Here is a 9,806-nt window from a genome sequence, read left to right on the forward strand (position 1 = left end):
TTTTGGCTAAAACATTTTGGGTTTGATCTCTTTACTAATACATCCAGTAGACTCAAGACCACCTTGCCAGTCTCCTTTTCTGTTAACCTGTTCCCCCAGTAGTAGCCTACCAAGGCACACACCAGCAGTAATTTCCACACACTTCCATGGTATCAATTGCCATTTGCACAGGTCCTGCAGTACCTAGTCTTTGCACATGCATACTTCCCATTCAGCTTTAAGACTAGGAATTCATTCAATACAATCACAGCTAATTAAGTAAATAACTAAGTCCAGAAATCATTTGCTAAGGAATTAAACATTCTGCTAATGGCAGCAAGCCTCCAAAGCTATTTAGCAAGATGCTTTTCTTACCTCTTAAAACAGCCTGTCACATAGGGTGGAGTAGCAGGAAGATAGATCGGGTTTAAGGAAGTTTAAAAGGGGCTGCCTGCATCCAGCTTGCATCATTCTGCAATAAAAGGCAGCTGTGGTTCTTCCTTCCCCTGTGGCTATGCCAGCTCCAGACCTGGCCCTTTGTCTCCTTTGCTACTGCTGACATAGTGAAGACTCTAGATTTCCTCTTCTTTTTGGTTTATTTTGTTTGTTTTTTTTCATTTTGTTCAGTGTACTGTGGGAATATCTTTGTTTTCTGACTTTGAAGCTGCAAGAGGCTTGCTCTGGCTGCCTTTCTGCCTGGCATCGGGAACACAGCTTCAAAAACCCAGTGGTGAATTGTCAAGCAGTAACATGCTGAGCAAAACAGACCCAGCTTCTAATCATGCCCAGCAATAGGGCCACCAGGACTATCTGCAAAGGCAGCTTTGCTGTAGAGACGAGATTAAACACAAATTTAATAGCAAACTGAGGCCTAGGGCTATTTGTGACATCTCTAAAATCTCAGACATTGTTCTCACTAGAATCTGGCCTCAAATCATAGAGGTAGGTTAATATAGCCAGTTCAAACAGATTTTCAGTCAAGATCTCACTCAGAAACAGCTGGAAGAGAAAGCCAAATTAAAACCGTACGTTTATTCCTTACTTTTTTTTCCAGTTCAAACTAAGTCTGAAGCTATAAGGACAGGTTCTGACCTAAGAACTCCAAATTCAGGGACACGGTGGATAGTTTCCACTCCCACACTGAAATCCAGTCCCACTCTTTCCCCATCTTCTCAGAGAGCTGAAGTTTCTCCATGAATCCACCTCTCTCTCTGAGTTTTCAGATGACACTGCTGATCTTTGAGATGAAGAACTGGGATTCCAACCTGATTTACAAAGCCAGTGCTGAGCAGATGAGCAGAATGAAATCATAGCTGCCTGACCTGCTTATACACTAAAAGGCCTTGGGGGGAAAAATATAAATCAATTAATCAATTTGTTTATAGAGGCAACTTAGCAACAGGGAGCACATGGAACTGATTGGTCAGGTCTGTTAATAAGCAAGTTGAACTCAGATAGTTGCATCAACTGATTTCAAATTTTGGGGTATTGATTTTTGTTAAGAAGATTCATTTCCACTGCCCCTCCTCCCAGAGAAGGAATCACTTTTCCTTTATGTCAAAGGAGTCACATGCTGCGATTAAGAATTACCACGTTACCATTTCAAGGAGGCTAAACAGAACAACTGCTTGTCTGCTACCTCCATCATTTGTGGAGGCACCTTGGGAGGCAGTGCTCATAAGATGCTAAGAGGAAAATATATTTAAAATTAACTGTAACAGTTGCAAAGTGCCTGCTTGAGTAAAATAGTAGGTTATGTTCAGAATCCATGCAAAACAGGGAGAATTCCTAGAACCTTTTAGATTTTAAAGGTATGATAATACATACGATAAAGAAATATAAGTATCAGTACTACCTGACAGTTTCTATAGTTTAATATATTAAATTATATTTTTAAAGGAACATTCAAAGCCCACGATATATATGAGTTTATAGTGCATATGGTAATTGGATGTTACAAGCAGTATGAACGTTACAGCCCATAACCTCTCAACAGACAGAGGCTGGCTTCAGGGAAACCTGTGCATCCAAACACCCACACCCTGGGAACATCTGGCTGCCAATGTCACCACTGCTTACTGCTCTGTAAACCAAAGCCGTAATTTCCTTCTTTGTGCCACCCCAGTGTAGATGCTGACATCTCACCTTTTCAAGGCATGATCTTTACAGAAACAGTATCCTCAGAGCTGCTGCTTTGGAGAGGAATGCAGATACCTGTACGGATACTGGACCCTGCAGCATCCCAGGAATGTGCTCCAGATACCCCAAAGGAGAAAACATCCTGTAGGATGCACAGACTGCAGATAACCCAAAGTGGGGGCATCCTGCCTATGTGAAAAAGACCCTGTGCAAGACGTACACCTCATGTAACCCATACATTAACCTCTAGACTCAAAAAGAGTGCTGAGTTTTAATAAAGGCTCTTCTACCTCAATAGGAGGAGTGCCACAGAGAGGGGAGTTGTCATTCAACCGCAAGCACTGCTGCCACAGTGCAGCTTACAGGGACCAACATACTTAGGAGGCTCCAACCAATCTAGAAGATGACAGGAGCTGTTTGGTTTCTTTCTCTGCTCCCTCTCAAAACCTGGCACACGATGCACACATTTAATTTCTTCTTCTGGCTCAACAAGACTGCCTACGATTATAAATTTTCTTGATAATTTCTTTGGAAAATTTGCCTCATTTATGCTCATGACCTCATAACCTCCTGATACCTTTACTTACATCAGGACTTTTTCCACAGAAGTGCCTTTTATTGTCATCCTCCTGAGACCAAAAGGGCAAAGGAAAGGAACTACAGGCACTTACATCTGAGATGCAAAAAATAGGGGTTTGAAAAAAGTATAAACAAATGAGAATGTGAACTCTGGGAGCGCAGGATTGCCCAGCAAGGAGTTTCTACAGAGGCCCTTTTATTTACTGAACATTTATGTGTATATGAATATTCAGCCCTTGATAGAGCAAAGGGCTGGTTTTGATACTAGCAGCAAAAATATTTGCTGTAAATGTCATGACATGCCTTGTCCATAATATGATTTTTTCCAGATGGTTATTTTTTTCAAATTACTGAATGGAAAAATATGTCTTCAGACAAGTACACATAAAAATAATTCTTTTTCCTATTATTGCTTTTTTTTTTCTTTCTTTCTACATTTGTAAACGCGCTGCTGGCTGCCATGGGATGATATGCTGGGAGGGAGCATACATCCTGACATCTGATTAATCATGCAAAGTGGTGGATGCATTATTCTTAACTGACCGGGCAGCTGACCAGGGATCATTTTATTACACAAAATGCAAAGGTGGACAATATTCTCACCCTCTTCTAGATAGCTTCTAACACCAAAACATTCCACTGAGGGAGCAGTTGACAGATATTCAAGCTGGCTTTAACTCCAACTAAACCCATACCTCTTTTATTTGCTGGGACATGAACCTGCTTCTGGATCCAAAATTATCCCAGCTGACAGTCCCACCCAATACAGCATCTGGATGATTGTCTTGATCCTGCTCTTGATTTATTAAACTTGGTGTCCATGAGGTTGTACCAGATGTGGGGCACCTCTCCTGTAAAACAACATCCAGCTCTGCAGCGTGTTTGTTTCCCATGGAGGAGTCAGATGAGCTCTGCTCACAGTCTGAAGCCTGGAAAGCAGCTTCTCCAAGACATGATTGTGCTTGGACTGAGAAGGACAGACAGCTGCGTAACAATGGCACTAGTTTGGGAAGATTCCTCATGACAAGCATCATACCATGCTTTCCACTTGCTAAGGCTTTCTCTTATTTGCATTCCTGAGAAGCACAGTGACCTGCCAAACTGCTGGGGTGAAGGAACAAGATTTTAGTGATGGAGCTCAGTTAAGAGTCTCATGCAGTTGGTGAGAATGGAAAGGGAGTAACCTAGCTGTGGGCTATTCAGAAAGATTGGGGCCAGATCCAGACCACAAGATTTTCTCTCCTGTTCTACAGGCATCCAGCTTCTGCCCTTCTCCATGAGGGACCAATAGCTTCTTGTTTAGCAGCCCCACTAGCTGGTTGAAGGCACACTACTCATTTTCCTGCCTAGCACACTGCCGAGTAGTGCAAGAGGTATGGGCCCCACAAATGGAAACACTACTGCAGGTATGGTCTGTTCTTACGTATTAATACCATGTGTCATGCTGAATGACACCCTTCCCCAGCCAGGAGTGGGGGTGTTGCCTGAAGAGATCAGTTAACATGGGCTAGAGATTGACTTTCTAGCTTATGGCCAAATCTGAATCTTATAGCTCAATTCTGGCAAGGTCAGAGCAACTTTGAGCTTGGACAAGAGTTAAGAGCACTTGGCATTTTGTAGAAGAGAGCCCTTAATGCAAAGCAGTGAGTGAAGTATGAGCATAGTAATTTCTCTTCTGTAAAAAACAGAAAAAGAAATTTGGAAAGGGGATAGAAGGGCAAAGTTCAGAGTGGTTTCAGATTCCCACAATAACAACGAAGCCCAGCTCTTTCCCAAACACTTGCACATTTCCTTAGAAACAGGTGACAGACATCTGCAAGGCTGAGTTCAGTGCTGGAACGGCCCAGCCTCCCTTCCTTGGTTGTGGGTGTTCTGCTCCTACAGGAGTGAAAGAGATTCGGCTTAAATATTTCCAGACAATGCTGCAATTTATTTCAAGTGTAATAGGGGTCATTCTTCACTGAAATATAATAATTGTTCTGTGTGAAAGCAGAAGAAATGTGGGGAAGCAGTAGGTTGCAGGATTTACACCCACCCAATACATGGTTGAACAGCTTTCTCATGTCTCCACATCCTGGGTATTACATCCAAGAGAGTAATCCTGGTGCCAGCCACAGAATAACACAAGATCTTTTGCTTGTGTTGTTCCATATTCACCAGGGGAATGGCTCTCAAGGAGTCAGATGTTTTTCCTGATCCTGAACAAACTATGGGTCTCATCAGCTGCATTAGGAAAGAAAAGTGTAAAGAACAAAGGTGAAAATGACCATCCAGCAGCAGTATAAACATCCTGCCTTGCTGAGGCTCTCATCAAATAACAACCACATTGCATCTGCCTGGTTTTCTTCTGGGGACCCTAAATGACCTTGCACAGTGCCTCATCTGGTGGGGTAAACAATTCTCAGCCTAGTTTCCTCCCTCCTAAATGGGAAGACTAGGGGAAAAAGAGCAGGGAGTAGAGGGGTAGAGTCCACCCTGTAGAGACCACTCACCATCACCATCCTGCAAAGGATGAAAATAACAAGACAGGGAAAGCATCAACTGTCCTCAAAGAAACAAAGGCTTCTCCCAGCCATGGAGAAAAGAGGGAGATTGACCCACTGGTCACTTCATCTTTCTGTTCCTGGCTTTTCCTAGCGTAAAACAGATCCAATGATACCTTCTTTGCAATGCAGAAGGCAAGACACTATGTGTAGGGAAGTGGTGTTACTGCAGAGAAGAGGTACAGAGCCTTTGAAGTGATCCCTGTCCACCTTGAACTCCAGATCTGGAATTTGGTCTTTAAATCTTGACCAACACCAAAGAAAAAAACTCATTTCAAATCAAGTGGTAGAAAATCCAAGACTCAATTACAATACCTGCCTTAAAATGAACAAGCTTTTCTGTCTATGAATCTGATACACATTGAACTGTTTCTAGTGCTTTATACGGGAAATGTTTCAGTTGGAAAGCATCATCACTTAGAGAGAAAAATAAGAATACTGTAGACGGTTTTAAGCTCTACATCTGTGGAAATCTCATTAGGTAGTTTTAGATGTGCTGGCATCTGGAAAAAATCATCCCTCTAAACAGAAAAATATGTCATAAATGTCATAATGGGGTGTTGGAGAAGCACATGAAATTAGTTTGGTTCTTCAACTCAGCATCTCTGGCCGGAATCATTAAAAAGAAAATAACTTGTATAAGGCATTAAACAGTTTTTGTCAGGGTTTGGCTCTATGGACCAACGTGGAGTCAGAGACCACTGAATACCTGATTTAAAGTTGTAAAACTCTGGAGAGCTACAATAGGTTGGAGCCAACCCAAACATTCATAGAAGGTGAGTACAAGTACAGCAAAGCCCGCTATCTGGACAGGCTCCTCAAGCAACAGGCAGACACTTTACTCTGAGCAACGAACTATTCAAAGCCTCTAAGGGAAATCCTCACTCTGTCCTTATTCACTGGATGTTTGCAGCAGCATCACTGAAGATCTCAGGCCAGCATCACCTTCAGAGAAGTCCATTAAAAGCAAGCAGACAGCTGTTGACGGACCTCGGCCTTCCTTGAGGTGGGCAGAGGTGGAAAGCATTCATTAGCTTGGTAGGCTGATACTGTCTTCAGTCCCTCAAGAATGTCCATAGGGATCTTCTCAGCTGGATACCACAGCATGATGTCTAGTGTTGCTCTGCACTGAGCAAGTAGGTGCTGGACAGAAGGCAAGTGAGGAGCACACAAAGCTTAGGCTGCTCCTGAGCGCAGAAGGGCTGCAGGTACCTGCACACACCACACATCTCCAGCTTCACAACTAGCTGCTTGTATCCTGCACTCTTTTTAGGCTCTGCCCACGTGAAGCACAGTCCCTGTGCTAAATTTGGGGTTGGAATCACGTTAGGCTTCTTTCTGCCAGGTGCCATGTCCACAGCACCATCAGTGTAGAATCTAGAAGCCCGGCTAGGTATTTTTCAGTGCCCTCTAAAGGTCCCTCACCTTGAGCTGACTCACACACTGAGCAAATGCCTTTGGAACATCCTGAGCCTGTTCCCAAACAACTTTCAGTGCTTTTTGGTATGTGGAGTGGCAGGTATGTTTTGCAGGGATGGCTACGGCAACCAAAGCTGTTTTCTGAGGGGAGATACTCAACTTCTGAGATGTGCAAGCCCCAGTGATCAGTTCAGTGCTTATCGCTGCTTTATTATCACAGAATATCTCATCAAAATTAATGTGAATGTTAAATACCAGCCCTCTAGGTCTTCACAAGGTGCACATCAAGGAGCTATAAAGCAACTGGAGATACAGGTTCCTTGGGTAGTATGTAAAACACAAGCCATAATCAAAACTGATCATTAAAAATCCTGTGGCAATGTCTGCAATAGAACGTTCAATCCATTGTCCCAAATCTAATCATTACACTCTGCCCTCTGCCCATTTAGCATCCTTCTAGTGTTTCAATTGAGGATAGTATTGCAGTGCATTTCCTGACCTGAATAGTTTAACGGATCATAATTGTCTCATGGTTACTTCATGCTCCTGCAGTCGGTTTGTTGTATCCATCTGTTTTCTTTATTCTTACATGCAAACTGTAAGGTCTTTGGGGCCAATGACTGCCGCTGAGCTCTGTGTTAATACAGCACCGAGCACAGGGGGGGCCCAAGTTTTAGGTTCAGCAGCAGAACAACCCATAATTAATAAATGGTGGCTTGTCTGTTCCAAGCAGAAAAGCAGCACAGCAATCTGTCAGGGTATAGAGGAGGAGGGTGTGACCTCTCCCATCAGGCCTATGTCCCCTGGGATTCTCCTGATCATCCTCATTTTCTTTGGAAAAGTTATGGTGCCGATCAGTTTTGTGTGCATTCACTTTCACTCCAGCCCAGGAACAGATGGTGGCACAAAAGAGGAGTGACTTAAAATCACTTTGTCCTGTTCTCCCCCTCCACCTGCTCCTAATCACAAGCCATCCATACATTTAAATACCAAACAGGAGGAAGGAAAGAGCTTGTGTGCAACAGAAGTACCGAACAATGTTTGCATTAGAGAAAAACACAACTCAGACGTGCCTTTCAGCCCCTAGCAGCAGTCCCCATGGAAAATGATGTTAAAATAAACAAAAAGCAACAATTCCTTTCCGACTGATGATTTTATAACATGGTCGGTGCTGCTAAATGCAACCAGCCATCCTTTCCACATTCTTGCTCTCCACCCAGGATGTCCCCCTGTGTTAAGGGTGTCTCTTCACCCGCTGACATGTGCGCATGAATACTCTTTCTTAATGATCTTTAAGCATTATTAAGAACAAAAGAAATCCTAATCATTATATAAGCCTATTAAAGGATGACAATGATAAATCATTAATAATGATGCAGAATGGGCAGAAATGTGCATTTAGCACTTCCACTTCTGCACGTAGAAAGAAGCAGAGTGATGTATTTTTATTAAATGAGGATGATAAAGTATCCCCCAGTCTATCAGTAACCAAAGAAGATGTTAAACAGTATTTATCAGGCAGTTATCTCAATCTGCATATCTAAGAAACACAGAATCAGAATAAACTGGGTTGGAAGGGACCTTCAAAGGTCATCTAGTCCAGCCCCACTGCACTGAGCAGGGACGTCTTCAACTGTATCAGGTTGCCCAGAAACATGAAGCCAAAGTCCTCTTAAGATGTGGCCAAGGTGCTCTCTGGCTTTGTACTGTTATTTTTTAATGAAGCTAGAAAACTACTGAATTTCTAAAGACTGATACATGATTTGTGTATCTCCTCACCTCAGCTTGGCCCCATCTTGTACAGTTCTGCTGTGCACTCCTAGGCAGGTCTAGAAGTTGGCTGGAAGATCCACATGCCACTACTGAAAAAGAAAACAACAAAACGATGGTGCATGTGCCATTGTCTCTAAAACATCAGAAGGATTATTCAGCAGGTACTAAAATCAGTTGTAGCCACAGATGCTACATCTACACTGTGGGGGGGGGCTACAACCACCGCATGTGCCACATACATTAACTTTGTGCTGGCTCACGGAAGTAATGAGCAGTCACATGGCAGGAATTCTCTGAACCCTATGGAAATAAAGTGGTTCATGGCAGATCAGCTGGAGTCACAACACTCCTAAATGCGTTTGGGGTCCTACCTTCCTCAGCCACAGAAGAATTTAGGCTTTATATGCCTTCTGTGATCTCAGTCTCCTGCTACTGTCTGGCATTTATGGAGCCCTAAGATAGCCTAGGTAGCCTGGAAAAAGAGAGGTGATCCTTCCACTGACCATTGAAATGAGATGCTGCTGTAAGTCATGGAAGTTGCCAGCAGGAAAGAGGACTGTCCCAAGCCTTCAGGTTTATAAAGCCAGCTCAGATGACCCCAATTCCCACTTATCTCCCATAACTCTCTACAGGAGCTGGTAATTCCCACAGCCCCATCCTGCATTCCTGAGCTCCTGCATCCTGTGCAGGATGGAAGCTGCATTCAGCCACCTGGCAACAACTTTTTTAGGGGAGTGGATAAGGGGTGGCAAGAGGACACTTTACAGCTCAAATAGGGCAGCAAAGATGAGACTCCCCTTGCTCCACACTGATCCTGCCTGGGGGGCCCAATAACCATCATTGCTCCAAGGATCTTTGATGTCCAACCTCTAAACTGTCCCACACTTGCCATCCACGTGCAATGCTCCTCAACGGCACCTCTCCTTTGTGCACTGTTGATGCCCCAGATTTCTCGTGAGAGGCTTCACACAGAAACAAGAAACTGCCACGCTGTTGCATTTGTGCTATTCAGTGGAAAATTGCCTTCATCGGGGATACTTTGATTCCTAAACTGGGATGTAAGGAGTTGTAAATCAGCATAGTCCCACTGCTTTGAGCAGACTTACAGGATTTGTGTCAGTGCAGGAATTTGCCACTTCGTTACAGAGCTCCTTTAGCAACAGCCTACCCTGAATGAGGCCCCGTGGCCAGCGAGGGGAGGTAGCAATTTTCTCGTCACTGTGGTAAACAGCAAAATCACAGACATTATTTTAATCAGCTGGAAGTGCATAGGAAGGCTCTGTGCAGATAGGTGTGTATTAACAAGGAGCACACTCATATCACGCTGCTAAGTATTTTTGGGTGGCCGGTCAAGCATAGCTGCCTTTCAAACTG

The 9,806-nt window shown here is 43.6% G+C and overlaps 1 long non-coding RNA gene across 1 annotated transcript; it reads right to left on the bottom strand.

Moving 5' to 3' along the window:
- Positions 1–2,553: 2,553 nt before the first annotated feature.
- Positions 2,554–9,150, bottom strand: LOC133271308 (uncharacterized). Its single transcript, XR_009744077.1, has 4 exons — positions 8,672–9,150; positions 8,439–8,521; positions 4,733–4,920; positions 2,554–3,798 (listed from the first exon to the last, which is right to left on the bottom strand). It is a non-coding gene; the product is annotated as an uncharacterized LOC133271308 (long non-coding RNA).
- Positions 9,151–9,806: the final 656 nt, after the last annotated feature.

The sequence above is a fragment of the Pezoporus flaviventris genome, unplaced genomic scaffold (genome assembly GCF_033815535.1).
Source record: "Pezoporus flaviventris isolate CSIRO_AGI_PZ_B2104156 unplaced genomic scaffold, CSIRO_AGI_Pfla_v1 ptg000023l, whole genome shotgun sequence".
NCBI lineage: Eukaryota > Metazoa > Chordata > Aves > Psittaciformes > Psittacidae > Pezoporus > Pezoporus flaviventris.